We start from the raw sequence: 23,243 nt of genomic DNA, 5'->3' as shown, positions 1-23,243 counted from the left end.
AAAGCAAAGAGCTGAGATTAACATCTCCAATTTTGATATCAGGTTTAATACTACTTTGCTTCAAAATGTGATCCATTTAGATAATGAATAACAAAGGGGGATAATGTACAATCTTGTCTGACACCAGATTTAACAATAAACTATCTTCCTGTACCTCCTTCAATTCTAATTGCTGACTTACAACTCGGATAAAGACTATTGCTTCATATAATGCCCCATTGACACCATATAACTGGAGTGTTTCGAATAGCTCCTCTCTTGGCACCTTGTCATATGCCTTTTACAGATATACAAAACTTAAATACAGATCTTTGTTATATTTCCATGATTTCTCAACTACCTGCAGCAAAGTGAAAATCTGATCCTGACAGCCTCTATTAGGCATGAATCCAGCTTGTTCTTCATCAAGCTTCTCTTCCACAATTGTCCTCAACCATTTCTCAAGTACACTTGCATAGATCTTACCAGGAAAACAGTCAGTAGGGAAATACCTCTGTAATTCTCACATTCAGTTTTATTTCCCTTTTTTATATATGGGTACTATGATAGCTCTACTCCAATCATCGGGAATTCGTCCCTCTGTCCAGGCCTTTTGAACTATGCAGTGCAGCTGTAAGATTTTTATACCTCCATTTTATACTTGAGCATTTCTGGTCGAATATCATCTACTCCTGCTGCCTTTCCACATTTCAAGCCTTTGATGGCTTTTTCTACTTCAAGTATGGATATGTATTCCTGACTGTATGCCTGTTGAGTGTTTTTTACCACTGTGCTGTCATCATTGTTGTTTCATTTAGTAATGTTTCGAAGTAATTACTCCATACTTCAAGGATATGTTTTTCTCACGTTTTCATGTTACCTTTATCATCTCTAATTCATTTTACAGCACTCTTTCCTCCATTTCTGAGCTTCTTCAACAACCTCCAGAATACCTTGCCACCTTGATATTTATTTTCTATGTTCTTACCAAAGACCTCCAATGACTTTTGTTTAGCTAGTTTTACACATTTTTATGTTTAGTGTTTTAAGTTTAATCTTTAGCTTTCTTACATTTGTCTGAGTATTCTCTAAGTGCACAAGCTGACTTATTTGCCAGGAACTTTTAATATGCCATCTTTTTTTCTTTCATTGCCTCTTTAACTTCCTGTGTCCACCATGGAGTTCTGATATTTCTATCCTTACAGACAAACTTGCCACATGACTCTCTGGCTGAATCAAGCAGTGTTTTCTTCAAGGCTTGCCACTGAATTTCCACGGTTTAGTTCCTGTTCTCAAACTCTTTCATTTTTTCTTCAATCATGTTTGTATATTTTAGTCTACAGATCACATCTGAGTGCTGCTCAACTTTTATTTGCTTTAAAAATTTCTTACATGTTCTTCTTTTCAATATGAAATTCAATTTTATCCTGCTCAGGACTAAATAATGATCACTTCCAATTACAAATCCTCTGTATACTTTGGTGCTCCTGCAGCAGGGAGAAAACATCACTATCAACAATAACATAGTCAATAAAACTTTTCTTATTCCTTGCCTCTTCTCTCCATGTGAATTTGTGCACATTTTTATGTTGGAACATGGTGTTAGTAATAACCACTCCATGTCCTGAGCAGAAACCCAACAGGTATTTGCCATTAGCTTTGCTCTTTTCTCCAAATTTTCCCAATATATTTTTGTATGTCTGACAATCATTTCCTACTTTGCTATTTAGATCCCCAACAAGGAACAACTTTTCCTTTTTCATTGTGTCAGTTGCTTTCTCTAAAGCCTCAAAAAAGTCTTCCACTTCTACCTTAGTAGAACCTTCTGTGGGACCATAGGCACAAATAAGTCTAATTGTCCAGTTCCCCATTCTCATATTTGCCCACATCACTCTACTTGAGATTGCCTGCCATTCAAGATTAGCCTCGTATTTATTGTTGAATACTGTGGCTACTCCTTTTCCTTGATTGTCATTGCCTGAGTATAATATTTTGTATTTATTGCTCAGAAAGATCGCACCAGTTTTTGACTTTTTTTTGTTTCAGTCACCCCCTCTTATGTCGATCTGGTACTTATCCAATTCTTCAGCTAGCTCCATCTCTTTCCGATTCAGGATTCTTATGTTGATATTACCGATCTTGAACTTTGGTCATGTTGAGTTGGAGTAGATTTTAGGATTTGTTCCAGTAGCTGACCTTTCGCTATTTTCCCTGGTTCCCTGGCGAAAACAACGGTGGCCTTGTTTAACCATCATTTTTTATTTTGGTTTAAACCAATAATATAATTTGGTTGGCTAAATCCCAAATTTCCAGCCCATCCTCGTTCGTTCGTTCGTTTCATATCCAGGTAGATATCCAACAGGGTGCACCACGAGAAGGTGAGGATTGGACATTAGGTCAGAAGCCCTGATCGGTTCTCCGCATTCCTTTAGAGGCAATGCGGGGGTCTCCTCTCAGTTATACAGCTTTGGCCCTTAAGCACCTCAACTTTATGAACCTTTTCTATAAATTCAAGATCGTGAAGTAAAATTTCGATAACTAGTTCTACAAATTTGGAAAATATAGTTACAGAATTAATGGACAGTTGGTAAATATAAAAATCAAAACATTACAAACCATTAGGATAAAGAAAACCAGGACGTCCTCGAAAGAGATTCGACGATGACTTCTAAGGTCGAACCAAGCCACTCTAGGCCTAATTCTCTGAAAAGCGTGATGATGATGATGATATTTGTATTCAGGAAAAAAGCATATTTTTAAAATCATAATACAGACATCAGTTTATTCGCAACCGAAATATTTTTGCAGCATATTATACAACATGTGAAGACAGAATTTTTAATTTATTCACCACTCTATAAACGAAACTTCACTTCCGTCTTAAACAGTTTCATAAAGCAAATTAATCTTGTTTTGTGATATTTTAAAGATCCAATTGACGGCAGAATACGCTAAACAACATGTTAAAATCAATATTGTTTTCTAAAGACAGGTGCATGCATGATTTACCATAGCGATTTTAACTACAGCAACATGTGCTGTGTGCAAACTTCGCTGCTGCAAAGGCCAGCATAAAAATCGATTTGTGTGTCTTAGCCATCAGTGTATTCTGTTATACTCGTCCTTGAGTAAACTTTTCATTTAAACCGGTGCAATGTGTTAGTTATATGACTCATAATCTCAAGTTGAAGATTTAAATATATATATATATATTATAATCACTTCATATTCGATTCTTAACTATTGTGAGAGTAGTTTTAAATGAAAAGCTTAACAGTTTGTTCGATATTATCTAACCAACAATAATCAGCATGAAATTGTACTTGTCCAAATATTTCACTGCGCATGACCAATTATATGCTTCCCAGTATATATATATAAACACGATTTCCGCATTAGGTGTACCTCTATAGTGTATTCATTCGCAGGATAAAATATAATATGGATTTACAATCAATATATGGAGACAGTCGAGTATGTAATTTCGCTCTTTTTAGTGAAAAGAAATCATTCAGATATGCAGATACTATAACAGAAGAAAAAATTCTTAAACAAAACCAATTATTCATTTTGTATTACTGCATGCTAAAGCATTATATGATATTGGACTCCATATAATATATTATCATTAAAATAACATTTCTGTTAATAGAATTTATTTTAATATCTAGTGTGTTATACTATATACCAGTTCTCGTAAGTTACTTTGTAAGTAAATTTCAGCAGTGATACCTCCTCTCAGTTCTTAGAAACTATACAATATAATCGCCCTATTAGAATTATCCACCACAAACATGAAATTAGAGAACGGACTAATATCGCACAGATGATTCTTTACAACACTTTTACCTTAGGATTATCCCATAACTTATCAGTAGTATTTAAATGTATAAAATTATAAGTTTATGAATAATAAATAAAGTCCTCGCGGTTAGCCTAGTGCCTGTGCACTTCGCAACCATATGCCTGGGGGAAGGAGTGTCCTAGGTTCGATTCCCGTCGGTGATGTGAGCAGCTGAAGGATCTTCCTCAGTCATAGCCAAGTTAGTCGGTCTTGGGCGTGGACAGCAGGGTTTTCCCCAGTTTATCCTGGGGTTTTTTATCCCGCAAAGCAGGCGAACCGGCCTTGAAAACTCAACAAGCCGTTGAGTTCTCAAGGCCGGTTAATAAATTATTAACCGGCCTTCAGATGAGATGTGATTATAAATAAATCGTACAAATCGCTTGGCTTCATCAATACAGCACGGTCAGCAGGTAGCTCACCGTTCGTTATTGTATGCCCAGTCGACAGGCGAAATCACTAAGCTGACGAAGCAGTAAAGTATGTACTCGTAGTGAGTAAAGGATGCATCTCATCCTATCGGTGAGATGCATCCATTACTCACTTGTAGTAATGTGGCATTACTACAAGTGGTGAACTATTTTTTTTTTTGTAAATCTTATTTTATTTTGTTAAAATAACATATAATTATTTATTTATTATAGATACAAGGCTAAATTATGACCAGTGTCACTGTTGAAAATATGAAAAGAATTATATTGTTTCAATTATCGTTACACGAAACAAATGCACTGCGATCTAACGCCGATATTCGTTTGCACTTGCCATTGCTACTGATACGAAACTTTTATTATTGGTGTTTGTTCGTGGTGAGGATGAAATATTTTTAATAAAGCAATTTTTAATATGTAAATTTATTTATGAATAAATTCGTTACTGATTAGGAAAAAAAAAATTTTTTTTTATTTATATATATATATATATATATATAGGCAACATCCCCACTTAAAATTTTCACCGGCCACCACTGGATGACGATGTGCCAAACTGTTTCACAAGTTCAGAGCTGTTCCAAAAGACACAAATTCGTCATCGAGGATTACTATCAAAAGCATTAAACGACTTTTCTGCTCCAGGAGGAGTAGATGCTGACCCCCGCTAGACAAGTAGTAAAAAAATATGTTAGTCTGAAAGGTAGCGACGTAGAATGCTACGCTTAAGATGTAAACTCTCGTGCATTGTATCCATCTTTCGGTCCTGTGCCGATGGCATGGTATGGGATAGGGAAGTGTCTTACTTCTCATAGTCAAGTCTTCTGTTGCATATTGTGTAATGTTCACCCTTGTAGCCTATTGGTAGTATGCAGCAGATCAGGTATAGAGTGCCATCTGGCACCACTTTTCAAACCGATATTGTCCTCAAGGGTGATAATGTGACACGTTACCAGATCCGCGATGTTAAAGTTGATTGAACAGTCACACGAAGGACATTATCCATCTCGAACTGTGAACGAATTCACTGAATCGCAACCTAACTGAATACCCGTGTTGTTCTGGAACTTGCTGCGAGAAGTATAGATGCTATTATTCTCCATTCAGAGACTGCCGGATGACTTGCAGACGTATTATGGACACCCCGAGGTCATCACACATCAGATGATCTAGAAATCGATGCCACTATTACAAGCCATTATGGCATTAATTTCTACATGCCTGACCCAGCATAGGCCGTAACTCTCGAGAAAGGCAATTGAACACGATATTTAGCAAGTCGTTACTAATATGTATATATATATATAAATTGTATGAAACATGTCAGAGAAAGTAAACCCATATCACATTAGGCACATATGGATAAGCTAAGAATTGTTTCGTCTAGAAATTCATACGGAGAAATCGTGTTTTAAGTCGTACCATGTTTCCAACAAACAGGATGAGTATCTGACATTAGGAGATCCATCCACTACAGAGTAAGGGTTCCAATCCGGCCTGAAGTTTCTGTAGGATTGCTGAGAACTATCTCTGGATTCAGAATTCAATGTTATGTCAATGTTGTTTGAAGAGAGAATTTGTAACTGCACTCGTAGGAAACATCTGATGCCGCACAGTCGGTTGAGTGGATAACGCTCGACGATATAACACGATGTGAGTTCGAATCTCACTGTGAATATGGATATTTATGAATGCTGTTGGACATTCATTAACAGCCATCTTGCTTATTGGAGGCGTGAACTGGCTTGAAAAAGTTTCATGTTTGGTCTACTGAGCATCATTTTTGGGATCACCTAACCTTTAGTCCACTTGTAGTGCTCATTTGGCAAAGTTTAACACCCTTCGTGGGTGTAATTACATAACGATACACAAAAAATATTATACATAATTGATATGAATGGCTTTAACAAAAGGCTAAAGGACTTGGAATAAAGGAAACAAAAGCAATAGTCGATCTATGAAAGACCTCTTAAAATTAGTTAACGGAACTAAATTTTTCAGAGACAAAAATAAACTATTATGGGTACAAGGAAAGTTACTTAAAAAAATTCTCTTCAGTCACATTAATTCTCTATTTTCCTCACTGTGGAAACGGCTATGGATGAGGAAAAATTGAGCATAATGAGAAATTTGAACACAGCAACGAAAATTTCGTTTTCTGAGATCTGGTACCAAATACATTAATTCTTTTATATCAATCCTTCTCACAAAGGTTGTATATTTACAGCGAGTTAGCACTGTTGAACTAAGGATTATTTGATCCAAAAACTCTTCTTCTTATGAACCACTCCTCAAATCTGTAATATAACAGCAATGAAGATATATTGACAGTCAGTGCAAATACACACACACACACACACGGTAAACAAACTGAACATATTTTTAACCTTTGCGCATTAAACAAAACAATAAAGAGAGCATTAATGTTTTCAATAACTGTAATGATTTGGATACAAGCAGAAGGTGGTACGCTATGGTCTCGTGATAAAGTACTGGAATAGCGATCCGTACATGTTAATGTAGGTATGAACTACGTCGCAAAGATTATCGGCTTCTAGTTGAAACCGGTAGATGAATCGTCAAAGCATTTTAAGAGTACTGTATTTAAAAATTATGTTTGAGAACTGCTTAAAACTGAAATTTTAATTTGATTCTCAGAGGGAATTCAGTTAAATATAATTGGAGTAAGAGTCGTTTGGAGATCTCAGAGGTGTAGAATCGAGTCTCCACTACACCATAAATATTCTGCCAACTTAGAAATGGCAGAATATTTATGGCGCAGAAGCACAAAATGAACTTCACCAATGCTTTCGGTTTACAAAAATGACCTAATCATTAGCTGCCAGTTTGAATGAACATTTTCAAATTTAATATCACAAAACTTGAATCTGCTGTTAGGATATAAACAACTACCGCAAGAAAGCTTTCAAATTTGTCGAAAACATATTTGGATACGTGGAAAAGAAATTAAATTCCAAAATAACTATGCTTGCATGCTAATTCTAACAACGTGGTCTTATTTTAAGAAAGTCTCATTGTTTGATTATTTGAGTATATTTCTTTGTATTGCAGTTCAATTAGATTCATTTCCTTTGTGCATTAGGCCAATAGTCTGTTGTTGTTGTTGTTGTTGTTATTATTATTATTATTAAGTATAGTCTCTGGGAAAAATTCCCATGTTACTCCTCTTAAACACTATTATTATAATTACGGCTATTATAGCCTTATATTAAGCCTTATATTATTATTATTATTATTATTATTATTATTATTAGTATTAAGGTCGTATCCTTGAAAATTCAAGGCAGAATATAATTTTCGCTAAAATAGTTCTGTCTTCTTTTCTTTTTTTTTCCCACTATCATAAAAAGAAAGTTATATATATATATATATATATATATATATGATTATTTCATTTTGCATTATATTCGAAAATTAGACTGATATAGGCTGTTATATAGAATTTTGTTTACAAAAAATTCGGTTTAGATACGTAGTTTGGAATTTGAAAAAAGATCGAAAAAACAATTCTTTAGGACATGTCAAACTCAGAGATCGTGCATTTATTTAAAAATTGGTTTTAAATTATTTGAAGTAAAAAAAAAAAAAAACTTGCAAAATAGCATTATCAGTGTGATATTTGATCAGAATTTGCAATTTTAGGAGTATAATCTTTTTCTGCTTTGAAAACTGATGATGGGGCGTACATGACGATGTGCTCCGAGCTATTTCAGAAGTGACTTAGGTGAAAGGCTTCTACAAGGAGAGGTGCACAGAGAATGTATAGATCTGTCTGAGAAATACCGCGTACGAGCTTACACAAAAGGAAGTATATGATCTTTGCCGTCTATAACGTGCTCGAATGATGAAGATTTGGAGAGTCTACGGAGTGTGATTAACGATCGACGACCTCGACAGGAGATGTTCTGATGATGCACGCTGTGCTCACGTTGAACACTTGATTCGATTCAAACGGAACGATGTACGTATCATTAGTGAGTAGCTAAACATCCGGAAAGGAAGTGAATCACACGCCTTACGCAGAATTTCCCCCAGGGATGGACATCCATGTGACAGCAGTTATCTCTTCCTTTCTTCTTTCGACTATTATAAGAAGAAATCATGTATATAAAAGAAAAGTTTTTTTTTATTATTATAACTCATCGACATTTTCAAATTTTCGATATTTTAGTGTAAACAGACAAGTGAAGCTCCTGTCATTTTACTATTTTTTTTAAACTCAAATGAATGGGAAAACGTCAGCAAGCAGTTATATGTAGCAACACAGCCTTTCATTGTGAATAACTTCAAAAGAAAACGTTATTTTCACTAGTGTAACAAAATGGCTCGCATTGTCAGCATTGCATGGAGAGGAGTTCCAAAATTTGAACAGCATGAAAAAAGTACTGCACAAATGTTGCTGAAATAAATTTATTTCCATTATGATACCTTGTGTTTTTGAGATTGCACTATATTCCAAAGAAACCTGAAATAAGCACAGCTCTGCGGGCCATCCTTTGACGCTGATTACAGTTACCACTAGTAGTACTACTGTACCACAAGCTGGACGGCTCTCAACCGACGTTCCAGTTAGTTCCCACGATGCTCTACTGAACTGAGATCAGACACACTCTGTGCAAACCAGTTAAGATTTTCCACATTATTTTCCTTATAAATCATATCGCAGTAGTCCATGCAATGCCGACAGAGACATGAGTCTATTTCGTTTCATCAAGAAATTGACAACAAAGATCACATAGAACAATAATAAGATGGGAATAATGTAGTTTGTCATCCATATACTATATCTGGATGACCCCCCCACATAGGGACTCCATGTTTTAGAAACGCTACATATCATTTTCACACCGACATTCTTTGTATACGTTTTTACCATACTGAAGCAGAAAACACAGTAACTAATCTTTTAATACCGCAAAATATATCTTTTAAAATGATTGCTTCTGCTTATAGTTTTCATAAATTCTGAGCTGACTCTGTTCAGAGTCTCTTCCTCATTGAAGTCTAATACTTCTCAAAACCGATTTTGATTTCGAAATTATTTTTTATTTAAATAAGTCAGCCAGTTTGTTTAATTTACTAAAGGAATCTTCGTACAACACCATGAACTTAATATTTAAATGAAATCGACCTGCTGATTTTGAAGTAGCCTAAATATTAAAAACTGCAATGTTTATCTTACTCAGCTGTAACAAATTACCATTAATAAAATACTACTCATTTTAGAAGAAGGAATAGTGGATAAAATACCAGCGTAGCATCCACCATACTGAATACAGTCCACCAGTAATACGCATCTAATGAAAGGCACCAAGTGAAAATAAAGAGCAAATTGTATCCGTGAGACAGAATGAAAAATCAACTACATTAGTGGTAAGAGGAAAAGGTCTCGAATTGAAGATTAGGAAAAGAGATCAAAGTGGAATTCACATTGGCCGGTAGGTGGATCTCGAAAACCCTTGTCCCGTTAGGATGGTCACGTGCGACGGTATCTGCTTAAGATCGGGAATGCAGCCAGAAATAACTGACTGATCAGCGATCAGACAAAGTATTGGCAGGACCTCAAAGTTCAAACTATAACTTAGGACCTATATCCAAGATGTCTTGACAAGGCAATGGTTTCCTCATGCTTCTATCATTCACTATCACTTCTTGTTCAACCATGGTCACAAAAAAGTAGGACGATAATGGCAGAATGATCATCTGAGAAGGGTTTCCGCATATTCCTTCACGCCGAATCATTGATTCCTTACTCTACTAGTATCGAAGCTTCTGACAACAACCATACGTTCAACGATGTTGGCCATTTACTTCCAAACGATGGAAACCTCAAACAAGTTAATGCGATGTTAGATACATGTCGTCCATGAATGGCTACAAGAACACGATAGTAATTTCGCATTAATGTAACTCCCCCCCCCCACACACACACACATGCTCACCGGATCGCAATATCATTAAACATCTTTGGAATGTGGTAGAATGAATGCATGAATCCTCCGACGTCAAACGTGATGGAAATGGAGGAATACACTTATAATGTGCATTTAGGATATAATATCTGTTGAGTGTTAATGTTTCAAAAACTTCCTGGAGTGGCTTTCACGGCTTATTGAGGCTGTTGTGTGAAAACTCATAGCGTGCAGCACTTTCTTAGGTGCTTAATGATTTGACATACAGTGTATAATCACTAGAAATTTGTATGATTTTGATAATATTTAAATCAGTATACTAAAGTAATTTCGAAATCAACATTTCTCTACTTTTGCTTCAGCTCTTCAAACCTAGGGGAACATATGAATTTCGAAATCGCTTTAGTGTATCCTTCGTTCATTATACTTTCTTTAATACATTATCGTAATTTCCCAATATACAACCCACATTATGAGGGAAAAAAGTATAAAATGATTTTGTCACATCCTTTACACACCTACAAGAAAAGAAAAGTGGTCATTGATTGATTTCAATTTGAGATCCTCCCCTGCGTTGGTGATATTAGCAGATGAATAATGAATGTTTCAGTTGAGTCTTATGTTCTAATTACCGACAAGAGGTACCAAGTAGGTCAATGTTCGCCGATATAGACTTATGGGTACCGAAGTAAAATTATAGTTGTTTTAATAGTTTGCAAATGTATTTGCATTTGTGTAATTAGTGCTTGCAACTTGCACTACGAGATTGCTTTTTTATTTTCATGATGGTATAACTTGTGAAGGATTAATTCCTTCAGCACAGCTACTGAAGACAAAACAGTATATAAGACAGATTAACAAACCGGAGTCCACACTTTTCCTCAAAATCAAACACGATTGGTTTCATGCCACTTCAAGTCTTCAGTATGGATGGGTTACCGAGCGGCGACAATTATCTGTCTTCTAAAGTCTTTCACGGAAATGCAACAATATGTTCTGATCCACAGCCAGTCGGCAGCGTAGTGGAAGTGATATCCTTTATTATTTACCACATTTGTAATAACTACATGTGATTGCTTTTGTTACTAAAACGGATTCCTAAATGATATATTTAAATGGAGACAGTGGATTAATTAACGAATTTAGATAAAGAGATAAAAGGGTGAAGAGAACAGAAGGGAGAAAGAATGGAAAAGAAAAGGATGGTTGATCATCACCTTCTTCCCTATTCTAAACGGAGATTGCAATTCAAGGATTATAGTTTGCAAATATATATATATATATATTTTTTTTTTTTTTGAATATATATATAGAAACTAAAAGTTTCGGCGAACAAGCATAAGTAGTCCAACGTTGGGCAACTCGTAGCAAAGCTAGAGATCATTTTTCTTAGTATTTTCCATAAATGTTAAGCACATCTCCTAGAGGATATGTATGATAGAAATATGTATGATAAATACTGAATCCAACATTCTTTCAATATTATTTCAAGAGTTTCGTGCCGAAAATATAGAAACTAAAAGTTTCGGCGGACACAAGCATAAGTAGTGCCATACTTGTCAACTCGTTGCAAAGGTGGGGCAAGCTCAAGACCACTGTCTTCAGTATTTTCCATAATGTAAAGCACACCTCCTAGAGGACAGGTATGATAAATAAGCCTTTGGCTCTCTATTTCAGTAATATATGATGGTTTATTTATTTTCAGTTACAATCTAGAAATTACTGAACAAAGAATAAAAAAAATACAGCTAAACTATACTATACTGACATCGGAGTTCGCGGTATCTCTCAGATAACATTTACTGTCAAACATCATAAACCTTTACATAACATGTGTTAAACCAAACTGACAGCAAAAAAAAAAAAAATGCGGAACATCACTCGTAACATATGAATGCACAGCTACTCATGACTTTCAACCTGTACAATAGATAGGTTAAAGAATATTCATTTTAATAATTAGCATTTATCTGTCAGATCAGATGCGACCTCCCGAGTGTTAAGAAAGAGATTGAACCCCTCCTTGGATGAAATATAAAAAGAGTATGTGTGCATGTATAGACTCTGATTAATCTCTTTCTCTCATTACACATGCATATGTGTATGTGTGTGGTGATCTATCTATCTATATATATATATATATATGTATAGTCGTAGAAACAATGAAATCTGCAGTAAAGAGTAGTTGCACGAGTGTCACATTACAAATAGATGTGTAACAGTCCCTTCAGTGAAAACAGGATTTTACGTAAATTATAGCACGTTTGACGACTATTAGATTGGAAGTTTATTTCTTCGAGGAAAGAACCATTCAATTTATCTAAATGAGAGGATGCGCATTAAAGGATTGTGACTCATAATCCCAGTCATACCAAGATAGAGAGTGGAAAACGGGGAGCAGGTATGGTCGGTTCCCTCGAACTTCGTGGGCTGTGAGAGATACAAAACTATTCCATTTTATATTGTCACAGTTTATTTGCTTTTATTTAGTCATTTATTTAGTTTTAGATCGTGGCCAGAACTGTTTCTTTATTAAAGTCCAAGAAAAGAAAATTTGGAAAAGACTGTTCTTATATTCAATCACTAGTGACTTTTTTATACTCATCTCTGGTGCGCGAGTGTGTGTGTGTGTGTGTGTGTGTGTGTGTGTGTGTGTGTGTGTGTGTGTGTGTGTGTGTGTGTGTGTGTGTGTGTGTGTGTGTGTGTGTGTGTGTGTGTGTGTGTGTGTGTGTGTGTGTGTGTGTGTGTGTGTGTTCACTCGGTATTACACATGGTGATGTCTCTCCCTCTCTTTCTTTTCAAATTTATCATTTTTATTTATACAAGCTTCGTTACTGAAGGAGACGTCATCAAAACCGAGCACATTTCTTAGAAATGCTATCACATGGCACTACATGCAGCAATCCGCACAAATCTGAAGCGCGGAAAAGGTAGTTGACCTAGTACCGAAATGACACGTTAAATTTCTTTTTGAAAGAGATTAACTTGTAATAACCACTCGGTCATTATTGTTTCGACTTATTAACCAAGTTGATGTCGTTTTAGACATAAATGATCTTAAGCATTTTTTCCAATGCATATGGGACACATATGAAGTGTTTTAAGGACGTTGTCTGTGTTTTATGGGTAGAGTTAAAAGCTTGGGACAGAAAGACTAAGAGGACAGATGAAAAATAAGGCCCAGAAACGACAGTGGCTTGAGTGGAAAAGGCTCTCTAGTGAAAGCCTTTCAAAATAAATCAATTGAATGTGTAGCTGATAATGCACTATCACCAAATTCACTAGGGTCCACGTGTCAGAGGCAGAGAGCAGAGAAAGATAACTCTGTCCAATGTATCTTTATTCAGATGTCATCTAGAAATAAAGTGGCTCAACGGCGACTGTTTATTATAACAATCTTGCTGTTGGCTTCCTGTTTTCGATTAGACTCAATATTTCAGTAGCAGAAAAGACTGCAATCATTGTGCGTCTTCATCTTCTTTGACATTCGCAGAGACAAGTAGTGTTACGCTGAAGAAATGCTTTACTCATTTCAAGCAGCTGCATTTCAAACTACGAGTATTCAGGAAAACAATTTCGTTTCTTTTTGTTGTTGTTATGCTTACAAATGGTAGACACATTTAATAGGTGATTTAAAACAGTCCTACCGCTCATTGTAGCAGAACACCAACCTTTGCCGAGATTATTTACAATTAAAGAAATAAAGAATGACTAAATCTTTAATTATGTAAACACATCGAAGAGGAACACATCCAATGAATGTAACAAAGTTAAAAATGACGTTAATAACGAACAGTGTGAGATTAAGGAAGCGCATAAATCTAAATTTATACAAAATACGGAAACCATAGCTGAGGAAACCAAAAGCAAACAGCTTAACAAAAGCTGTTTGCTTTTGTTAGCTGATTCAATGAGCAAGGCATGTTTTTAGGAATATGTTTAAATGGTGAGAGAAGAAACAAGATTGTTTCATTTTATTTTTGATTTGCCATAATATATTTTTTAATCAATAGAGTATTTCAAAATAACAGTAAATCAGAAATCATAATAACGTTATTTCAGAATGATAAGGATGCGTTTCATGTGATGTTATTTAGCCTATTACATTTTGATTGTCACAGGACACTCATTGAAGATATTATTATGCTATATGATAACGCTGTGCCGCACAATGTCAACTATAACGATGAGAGTGGTTAAAGCGCTACCCACAGCTAGGAACTGGAGTATCTACCGCGAAGTCTTGTACGCAGTTTCTATTTGTTTATGCTGCTGGGGGGAACTGAATGGCAAGTCATTTGCAACAAACGGCAATGCGAAATACGGTGTATTTTTCTTCTTCTTCTTCGTTTAAAGACACTGAACACCAATTTCTTCTATTCCGAATAGATGCCTTGGTGAAATAAATCTTTGGCAACTATGTGTAACAAGCCGACTTTGTACATGCTATATGTGTCATCATCTTTATACATCATCTGTGTCAGAATAAAAAAAAATGATAGAATCGTAAAAGAATGATTATCAACTTAACTTTCGAAGCATTCTTCAAAAGAAAAAAAAAAAAGAATAAAAAGAAAAAAGAGAAGATCTTGAAAAAAATGCATACATGTATAAACACTAGGCTACACTGCTTGAAAGAATAACAGATGTTAAGAGGCAGCATGACACCGTAAAAAAGCTATAATCCCATTCGTGTTATTAAACTTTTTGTGATAAACATTTAGTCCCTCCAATGGGAATTATTCAACCCATTCATATATCGATATTATTTGATGGTTTAAGATCGAGAGAGAGAGAGACCTAATAATAGCACATAAGACTCAAGATAAGAATGTATTATCACCCTTTGTAATAAATTAATATTTAACCATACACACACACATATTAAATATTAACGAGGAGAGGTCGCCTCATCTGTTGAGGCATTCTGGTAATTCATATCTCATACATTCATCTCTTGAGGAACGCCCTCCTCTCAGCCATTCACAACTTCGTATCATTTGGCACTACTAACAGCACCAAGGGAGAGGTCTCAGTCACTTTAACTTCTCCTTTCCATGCTCAAACTACTCCTTCCGTTTTCCTGATGCATGTTGTGATCGTGTTACAGAAATTGTCTATATCTAAGCATGATTTTCGAAGAAGTATGTGAGGTTGGTCGAAAGAAAAAAATGCAGCATAAGTGAAACAAACGCCAGTTTCATTTACCGCCTATACCGATCCCATAACATCTGCAAAGCAATAATTTACAGGGCTAACTAGGACTTTTAAAGAGTTAAATGTAGATAAATCTTCTCCTCCTCCTTCTCCTGTGCCAAAAGCAGCAGTAATTTCTGATCCATTGTGAAAGCTATTGGGTGCACCTGTCCACCTGTGCTCCAGCTTCTTTCTCTCTCTCTCTCTCTCTCTCTCTCTGTTCCTTTCTCTCTCTCTCTCTCTTTCTCTTTTTTCCATTCTCTCTTTCTCTTTCGCTCTCTCTAAAATGGAAGTCTGTTAATATCACCTAAACATAAAGTTAGCCTCCAGGAAAGTGCTGTTATCACCAAAATAAAGCTTTTGGTGATAAAGCACTTTCCGTTCCTCCTACTCGCAAGCCAGACAGATCCTGCAGTGCATAATTTTCTCTAACTTCAAGATCACCCACAATCCATATCCTAACCTTTGATCGATCTCTGTGCTACCCTTGAGTGGGATGATAACACCTAATCATCTTCAGTGCTTTGAAAACAAAATTTTGTTTTCTTTACTCTCTCTTTCTTTCTCTCTCTCTCTCTCTCTCTCTCTCTCTCTAAAAAGAGTTAATTTCTTCAGAATCTTAAGCTGAGTATTATCAAAAGTTGGGGGGTAGGAAAACCTTTGATAATGCTCAGCTTAACAGTGAAGACCAGATGTCTCTTACTGAAGGACCAGAGAAGACTCTGGTCTGGTCCTTTCTAGTACAAACGCATCACTTCTATATCATCCCTGACTTCCAAAACAACGTACATCATTATTCGCTCAAGAAGTTACTTTTCATCTGTCAGTATTAACAGTGTTCAAATCTCAAATCCGTCCTACCTCGAAATATTACTACGTAAATCTATAAAATTTCTTGATGATATCCAGAAGAGGGCATAAATAACCTCAATAAGACCGAGGTTAGCTCTTTCCGCCTAAACACCAAATTGGCAAATAGGAAACTTCAGTTCAACTTGAACACAACACAACACAGCGATGCGATACCAAAATTTCCCTAAATATCTGGGTTTTACCTTAGATAGAACATTATCGTTTAAAAGACATCTGGGGATATCTGTTTAAAGATCAGAACCCGTAATAATATCATAAAAACACTGCGTGGTTCTACATGGGGTTCTTCTGCTATTACGCTGCGATACTCCAAGTTGGGCCTGGTCTGTTCTACAGAAGAATAGTGTTCATCAGTATGGCTAAACAGTCCTCATATCAAGAAAATCAACACGCAAATAAATCCAGCAATGAGGACAATAACAATAACTGTGTCAAATCCACTCCCCTCTACTAACTTCCAATCTTGAGGAACATTGCACCACCGAACTTGCGCAGATTAGAAGCTCTCGTAAAAGAGTACAGAAAAATAAATAGTAACTCCCTGTTATCAATACATGAAGACCTCCTACATTTAAGTATAAATCGCCTTTAATCCCGACGGCTACAACTGATATTGCCTGAAAAACTTGTAAATAGCGATTTCAACGTTAATTAGAAATGGCTACAAACTTGGAAGGAAAAATCGCCACCGGACTTATATTCTTCCCAAACAAAATTCGAAAGGGATTGTGCTTCCACATCACCTATGGAAAAGCTTAAATAGAACACGCACAGGGCATGGTATTTATGCAGGCAGCTTACACAAGTCAGAAAGATCACCTACACTCTAATGTGAGGCCACAAACTGAACCATCCGGCACATTGTGGAGGACTGCAGCATAAGAGCCTATCCTGGTAACGTGAGGAACTTTTTTGAGACAGGTCCTTCAGCTCTTGAATGGCTAGCGGAACTAGATTTAAACTTTTAGTGACTTTTCTTAATCTGAATGTTATATTTCTACTAGTTATTTGTACATATACACTACTTGTCTCATTTATCTTGTCTACACAAATATTATATATTTTGATGTCAAGTGTCTTTCTTATTGTCATACGCTAAATAAAATAAATCTTTTGATATTTGTCCATGTCTGTGTGACCAAGGTATGCGTAAGATTCTATACTTTCTATGGTGAAATCAGTTAGTTGGATGGTGTGGGTTCGGCAGTATTTGTTTCTCATTCATTAGGTTTTGTCAGGGTGAATTCTAGTCCTATATTATTATTGGCATCGTTCACTTGTTGAAGTGTTGTTTCAAGTTGCGGAGGATCTTGAGCTATGAATATTATATCGTCTGCAAACATTAATATTTGAAGCATCTCTCCTTCGATGTTTATGCCACCTTTTAAGTCGATTTTCCTTAAAGTGTTTTCCAAAGTATACGTAAGAACGGTTTGGCGATATGACATCTCCTTGTCGCACACCTCGGTTTATGGTGATAGTTATAGGGTCGTATAAATCCTGAACTATATCTTGTGTGTGTGTGTGTGTGTGTGTGTGTGTGTGTGTGTGTGTGTGTGTGTGTGTGTGTGTGTGTGTGTGTGTGTGTGTGTGTGTGTGTGTGTGTGTGTGTGTGTGTGTGTGTGTGTGTGTGTGTGTGTGTGTGTGTGTGTGAGAGAGAGAGAGAGAGAGAGAGAGAGAGAGAGAGAGAGAGAGAGAGAGAGAGAGAGAGAGAGAGAGAGAGAGGGAGAGAGAGAGAGAGAAATTAACTATAGTTAAAGGCGTCCACTACCGTAATTCAGTTAGTTTCTGCAAAGTACTGGAAAGACGTTCGAATGCCGTCTAAGACGCGAGTAATCTTTATTTTATCAGATTTTCAACTGATGGTGAGTTAGGTCTCACACCGAAGTGGAAGAGTTCGCCTCTAGAACTTGGGTTTTTACAAACTACGAATACGAAATATTCGTAGGCATTACGAACCACTTATCCTAAATTATGGTCCTGAAAACGAAGAATTATTGTTAGATCGTGGGCTTAAGAGCCTGTCTGTACTGCTGCTGCTGCTGCTGATTATATTATTATTATTATTGAATATAACAATTTACTTCTCGTTTATCGATTATGTTCTGATACCATCCACCAAATTTAACCACGAGAAGTTATTAGAGATGCGAGAAGTTATAAGTCTTGCTTTGAATTGTTCGGTTAGGGTAAAACGCTTCTGTCAAAGATCATTACTTTTACACGACAACACACTCTAAGAGGCTTTTAAAATTTCTGCTATTTGCTTCACTTAGTGGGAATGAAATTTATAACCGAATGTCCGCCTGTATATATAAAGTTGTTCTTCTGAATCTGAAATGACGGCACTAAAGTGATATCAGCTTCCGGAATACTGCTAGAAATCACGTGAAGCTTGTGTCATTAGAAACAATTTATCAAAAAGGGTGACGATAAAACGCGATGATTAATGATCTAATAACCTCCTTTCTAATCCATTAGTGTGATGGTAATCGAAAACATCTGCTTTATTTAACTAAAGATGCATATGCAGCGCATTCTGACAAAAATAGTGGCACACCTTATGAAGACTGTAAATTAATATTTCCTAATAAACAACCAAAATAAATGTCTCTGCTTTTTTTTTCAGAATGATATTTTAAATAATTTGAAAAAATATTTAAAATATCATTCTAATAATAAAAAATAATAAAATAATTTGAAAAAATAATATTTAGGAAGATCATATAGATGTTGTGGTCGATAGCTTCTATAACTGTTGCAATGACTCCTTATCAGAATCGGAGGTTGAATTAAAAAAAAAAAAAATATATATATATATATTAGGATAACCAAGTAATTTTATAAACTTGGTTATTTTAACTTCTAATCCCAAGTATGCAAACAATTAAGTTTGCGCCTGAAACAAAGTTCAAGTCTAATGATGGTACAACACCAGGGCAACTCATTGTAAAGGTGAGTAAAGCACTGATCACTGTTCTTAGTATTTTCCCATAATGTAAAGCACATCTCACTATCTCACTAGAAGATGTATACTGCAATGCATTATGGGTTGGGTCACTGCCCAGACCGGTTTCAACCTTTTTTGAGGTCTCCTCAGTGAGTAGCTAGACCCTAAATACCAAGGTTATAGTAATACGGAGCCTTATCAACTTTACCTATAGAAGTTGCAACTATATCTCCTCCAGAGATTTTTATTAAAAATGCTCCGTATTACCATAACCTTGGTATTTAGGGTCTAGTTACTCACTGAGGAGATCTCAAAAAAGGTTGAAACCGATCTGGGTCATGACCCCACCCATAATGCATTGCAGTATACATCTTCTAGTGAGATAGTGAGATGTGCTTTACATTATGGGAAAATACTAAGAACAGTGATCAGTGCTTTACTCACCTTTACAATGAGTTGCCCTGGTGTTGTACCATCATTAGACTTGAACTTTGTTTCAGGCGCAAACTTAATTGTTTGCATACTTGGGATTGAAGTTAAAATAACCAAGTTTATAAAATAACTTGGTTATCCTAATATATATATATATATATATATATATATATATATATATATATATATATATATATATATATATATATATATATATATATATATATATATATATATATATTAAAACGTATGTATGTACTCAAATGGTAGAGTGAATTAATGTAAACAATCAGATTTTTTAATCATCTGATTATTTATGTGTCAGTAATTTTTAACTAAAATAAACTAAGAATTTAGCGTTGTTCGAGAAGGGAATGAATTATATTCGAAGCAAACAAAAAGGATTGAAACACCCCTCGAAAACAAAGAGGAGAAAAACGGTTCCTCAGTAGATTTGAGTAAAGACTGTCAAATATTTATTAGTTTTTACCTCATAACGAGGTAAAACTAAAAACTAGAAACATCGCTAAATTGGATTTGTAAAATTACTTTTTAAAATGTCAATGTAAAATTTGAAATGCATATGTCCTATTGCGAAATCAGAAACTCCTGGATTGCATTTGGGTAATATTTACTTCTGATTTTTGATGATATAGAATTACAGTGCAAATTTTGTTTCCTTCTTTCTTTCTTTCCTTTTTAGACTAATTACAAAATTAAAATAAAAAAAGTTTAGCTTGATCTTGTTCAGCTTCCTCGTCATGAATCCTACTTTTCGCAATATTAAATTTACAAGTCTTATTAAGTCACGGCATAAATGAACGTGCCATTTCCAATTAAACTCCATGCCCAGACTTTGAACTACCTCCATCCTCAGGATCACGCTTAATTACTCATCTTCAGTTGAATATCTCATGAGGTCACTTAAATTTACCTGAAATAACAAACCAGAATGTTAGATTCAAGGCTCAGCACAGTGGAACTGTTCCTAAAAGATATTTTCCACGCCAGAGATGTTTTAAGCGATGTTTAACATCTCGTAAACGATGTTTGAGAGATGTTTAACCGATTTATGTGACTAAAATACAGAGCAGCATGATCGCTCATCTTGTATAATGATGTTTCGAATGCTAATCTCTCCTACTGATATTCTCTTGATAGAGCCCAATAATCCCTTATGAGGATTTTCTATGGAAATCCTCATAAGGGATTATTGGGAAGACATTCACTATGGTTTCTAAAGGTGGAAACCAAAAGGTGAGAATTTCGTATGAAATGAAAAATCGGATAATTTTGTTGAACTGATCAAAAACCTAGGGAAGCATTCATTGCACTGATATTCAGAGTTATTTTCCATAAATCTGATTGCAGTTAGTGACGAAGTCGCAAAAGACTGCATTAGGACAAACAGCACAGGTGAATTGGAAGTCAACTGTGCTGGGTGATTACTGGTGGCCACTAATCTGGAATGCATCCAAGTTAACTTAAAATGCTACGAAGCTAAACGTCGACTAAATGAAATCTTGGGTAAAATATAAAAAAAAGTAAAACATAGCATTAAATCAAAAACCAGTATTTGGAAAACACTTATTGCCATCGAACAGGAGAAAAAAATCAAATAACTTTTCGATTGTCCATTATTATTTTCGTTGTATTATGTCCATTATTATTAGTAGCGTTGCAACGCTATAACGTGATTTACTGATTTCAGATATTGCGCAATAGATAGAGTATCAAGTATAATGAAGGTTACTCGCAGAACACAGCAGAGCAGGAAAGAGAGAGAGAGGGAGAGAGAGAGAGAGAGAGAGAGAGAGAGAGGGAGAGAGAGAGAGAGAGAGAGAGAGAGAGAGAGAGAGAGAGAATGATTATAATGTTCGAGCTGAATGGACGAGGGTGATACTGTACGTAAAGGATTATAATAACTTTGTATATAGCGTGTGCATATGTCGTTGTCAATTATCAAAGGAAATATTGATATAAATTTCCTTTGATAATTGTTCAGCTTCCGAATATTTCATATTCATATTTTAAATGAATATGAAATATGATCAATTTCATATTTTAAATGAAATAAGCTGTATATTTCATTTAAAATGTATTATCTCGTGTAATTGAGAAAAATAGATGGTTTTATACTACTTAACTAAATACTAACAATATTTTGTATGGGATGGAGCTGCCTTTACCATCTTCCTCATACTACTCAAGATTTGCCATTGGCAGACTAAATAAATAAATAACATATTTAGTTTCATTCTCCGAAATGTATAGATTTATGTTGCAATATTTGCAGGACAGTGAAAATTATGCATTTATCTAGGGTTAATAGTGATGTATTTTAAATTTGAAAATACTAAAGTTTGTTAAGTATAATATTCAGAGTATATTTTCTGGTAGAATGTTTCTCCCGGAACTCTGGTTTTTACCAGAGTTCCGGGAGAAAGAAATGCGCTACATCCGTGTGGGATCGGTTACTTCACCTTAAACTGAAATGTCCTTGTAAAGGTAGGTCCCTAACGTCCTTCAAGACAGGATTCGAAGCTGGCGTTTCCAAGCGAAAGGTAAATATATCACTGCCACTTACTCTAGCATTCATAGGAGTTCCAGGAAAACATTCCCCAAAACATTAGACCACCACGAACCTTGTACTCTTTATAACCAAACATAATGGTCCGTGGTTTTGTGTTTTTGTCGCCAGGTCTTGATTCTTTGGTCTTCGTGAAATATAGGAACTATATTCAACAATGCCCTTTCCTCAGTCTTGTAGTACTCAGTGCTTAGTTCTTAAAAGAACTGGGCGATGGACTGAGTCCTTGACTCTTTATCCCGTCATCTGAATGAAGAAAATCTGTGTGGATGAGATGTTATTGAGCTAAAAAGCCCTAGTCATGGCTGGGTAACGGCAATAGCCGAGCCTCAGTTAAAACTTCATTGGCTACAGCATTGCCATTTGTTACCCTGGAAGTCTTAAAAAGGACTTTTTCTTTATATATTCTCAGTACTCAGTGCTGATATTAGAATGTGCTAATATTTCCGGCATATATACAAGGTTAGTTTCTTGTTTTCAGTTTATCTCACTATTCTTTTATTTTATACTCGAGACACTACTGCATCTGTCACTCCCATCTGAGCAACGGCGTTTCCGAGATTCCCTTACAGATTTATGACCAGAAATAATCGAATTTACGTTTTCTCTCAATTTTTACAACCTATTAGAATGCAAATAAGCGCATGGAGACAATCGATCGCTTAGTGTCTGTCAAGTGTCGTTGATCTGATGTTAGTAGCTCATTTTATTTAGAATGGAAACGTTTCTGATATTTTGGTCACTGAGTGTATATCAAACTTATTGAGAAAATATAAATGCAACGCCGCATTTTACCATTGCCATCAGAGACCATCACTTAAGTCATCTGATTTGGAGGATTGCAGAAATGATATCCGTTTCTCTGCATGAAATCGCAGAAAGTTAGATCTGCAGTGATACTTTCTTATAAGGATGTGTATATGTTGGAGTAATAAGTTATTGCCTCTTATCCACGATGAATGAGTGAGTGTTGTGTCAAGTGAATTTAGCACGATTGAAACATGACTAGGAAGTCCCG

General features: G+C 35.6%; 1 protein-coding gene across 2 annotated transcripts in view; it reads right to left on the bottom strand.

Moving 5' to 3' along the window:
- The window catches only part of LOC150098281 (synaptogenesis protein syg-2-like), a 362,825-nt gene that overhangs the window by 316,909 nt on the left and 22,673 nt on the right, over positions 1-23,243 (bottom strand). The window contains exon 1 of one of the 2 annotated variants that reach the window (XM_090406406.1): positions 2,596-2,667. The exons of the other annotated variant lie outside the window; for it this stretch is intronic. The gene's annotated coding sequence lies outside the window, so the exon portion shown is untranslated. Of the gene's footprint in view, positions 1-2,595; positions 2,668-23,243 lie in introns of those variants that run through there. 2 annotated transcript variants of the gene reach the window in all.

This window comes from Typopeltis vanoorti, chromosome 16 (genome assembly GCF_054136105.1).
Source record: "Typopeltis vanoorti isolate ZY-2024b chromosome 16, IOZ_Tvanoo_1.0, whole genome shotgun sequence".
Lineage (NCBI taxonomy): Eukaryota > Metazoa > Arthropoda > Arachnida > Uropygi > Thelyphonidae > Typopeltis > Typopeltis vanoorti.
Note: the sequence above shows the minus strand (reverse complement) of the source record. Positions and strands in the feature narration are given on the sequence as shown.